At 50.8% G+C, this 2,516-nt stretch overlaps 1 long non-coding RNA gene across 2 annotated transcripts; it reads left to right on the forward strand.

Annotated features, from left to right (window-relative positions):
• Positions 1-584: 584 nt before the first annotated feature.
• LOC308571378 lies at positions 585-2,516 on the forward strand. 2 transcript variants are annotated; one of them, XR_014001349.1, is made up of 2 exons: positions 585-884; positions 1,818-2,516. It is a non-coding gene; the product is annotated as an uncharacterized lncRNA (long non-coding RNA). The 2 variants fall into 2 exon arrangements; XR_014001350.1 differs by having other exon boundaries at positions 585-874.

Raw genomic sequence — 2,516 nt, forward strand, 5'->3', positions numbered from 1 at the left:
AGGCAATTGGGCCGGATCCGGCCCCCGGGCCTTAGTTTGCCTACCCATGCTATAGTCCTCACCTGCTGTAGCTTTGGAAGGGGAAAGTGTCCTTTGGCCCTGAGCGCCACCTGATGGCTTGATGTGGAGTTGCAAGTCCTTATGAAGAGTTGGACTGCCTTTGGGCAATGGTCTCCAACTGTTTTAGACCTGTGGGCACATTAGCAAACCAGAGAAACCACTGTGGGCACCACACGCATGCCTGCAGTACTTGCCACCCTCCCCAGCTGTAATCTCCATGAAATGCCCGAGCTGTGATTCGACAGAGGCAAGTGCCTCTATACAGTCGTACCTTGGAAGTCGAACAGAGTCTGTTCGACTTCCAAAACGTTCGGAAACCAAAGCGTGGCTTCTGATTGGCTGCAGGAAACTCCAGCAGTCAATCGGAAGCCCCGCCGGACGTTCAGCTTCCAAAAATAGTTCGCAAACTGGAACAGTCACTTCCGGGTTTGTGGCGTTTGGGAGCCAAAACGTTAGAGAACTAAGCTGTTCGAAAACCAAGGGATGACTGTATATATCTAATAAGTTCTGTCAGATTCTAGTTTAGTGCAGCCAAATAACTTCAGACCCCTGGCCCTGTGGAATTCGTGAAACTACCCAAATGTTCTCTTCAGCAGATTCTAGTTGGCCAAAGTCCTAAAAGACACCATATCCGGGTACCGTACTTTGACCTCTTGTTTGCTGTAGCCCAAAAAGAGAGAGCTCTGTTGACTTACAGTGGTCTGCAACGGCAGCACTGCGAATGTCATCAGAACAGAAAGGGGAGAGAGTGATAGAGCAAGAAAGGGAGAGGAAAGAAGAGTGAATCAAGAAGCAGAGGAGAGAACAGATCCCAGTAGGTAAAGGTAAAAAATAATAATTACAAAATTAAGAAGAAAATTTCCCGCGGTGCAGGTTGCTGTTGTTAACAATTGGGCCCTGGGTCTGGCAGAAAAGTTGGGGAAATCACTTTTATAACAGGTGGAGGGATGGACACAATCTGCACTGTCATTCCCTCTATTTGTGAAGTTCAGGAGGAAGTACTGGTGGAGTGCTGGATTGGGGACTGGGAGACTGGGCTTCAAATCCCTGCTCAGCCATAAAGTTCCCTGGGTGACCTTGGGACAGTCGCAATCTCTCAGCCTAACCTACCTCAGGGGGTTGTTGAGAGCCTAGGAGCCAATTCCTAGGGGCCAATATATCTTTGTCTCCCTCCCCACCCATAAAATATTTGAGGGGGCTGCCCATCCCCAAAGTTGGCACCCTTGGTTAAGATGGAGAGGAAGAGAACCATGTACAGTGGTACCTCAGGTTACATACACTTCAGGTTACAGACTCTGCTAACCCAGAAATATTACCTCAGGTTAAGAACTTTGCTTCAGGATGAGAACAGAAATTGTGCAGCAGGGGCGCAGCAGCAGCGGGAGGCCCCATTAGCTAAAGTGGTGCTTCAGGTTAAGAACAGTTTCAGGTTAAGAACAGACCTCCAGAACGAATTAAGTACTTAACCCGAGGTACCACTGTATACATTACCTTGAGCTCTTTGATGGAAAAGTGAGATATAAATGTAATTCAAATTTTTTTAAAAAAAACAGGTATCAGCAGGTTTAGGGGAGCTCCAAAGTTTGCGAAAGTACGAAAATTATTGGGGGGCAGGGAAGCTAGGATTTGCCTTAAATCCATGAGGTTGATGTGGCCTTGGGGGGGGGGAACCACGTGCTGGCAACCTGTGTTGTGGATGGGACGTTTTATTGGCGAACGCATTTTCCCAGGCTTGCCTTTCCCCACTTCCTGCACAGGTTCCCCATCATAGAGGAAGCCATGCTGATTACTGTGGTCACCGCATGGCTTTGCGTCGTCTCTCATGCCACCCCTCTTCCCAACGCCGCTGACGTCCTCGGCACTCCTGCTCCTCCAGTCGGGGACGAGGAGTTCCTGTCTCCCCGTGTTGCTCTTTCTAGAAGTGAGCCGACCACCCAACCCTTGTCGGACACTGCTGAGGCGATGTTGGCCGTGTGTGACAGCAGGAGCACTTGGGTGGCAGACAAACATACAGCTGTGGACATCCGTGGCAGGAATGTGACGCTGCTGTCTGAGTTTCAGACGCCTCACGGCCGGCTGAGGCAGTACTTTTTCGAGACCAGGTGCACACCCAGAAGGGGAACTGCGGGCGGTTGCCGTGGGGTGGATCGAAACTACTGGATCTCTGAGTGCCAGACGACCCAAACCTATGTGAGGGCCTTCACTATGGATTCCAAGAAGACTGCTGCCTGGCGCTTTGTCAGGATAGACGCAGGGTGTGTCTGCAATATACGACTGCAGCAGCAAGACGCAGCGGAATATGGCGGGCAGGAGATATCATAACAGGCTTTGCTGGGGCAGCGGGCGACCCTGGGAGGCCTTAGCCACAGGTCTTTGGGGATAAGGGCCCACATCGCCTTCGCCTTTTGAAACAAATAAACAAATGGAGTCACCACCCCCATCTGTGCCAAGCGGTA

The sequence above is a fragment of the Podarcis bocagei genome (genome assembly GCF_964188305.1).
Source record: "Podarcis bocagei genome assembly, chromosome: 13".
NCBI lineage: Eukaryota > Metazoa > Chordata > Lepidosauria > Squamata > Lacertidae > Podarcis > Podarcis bocagei.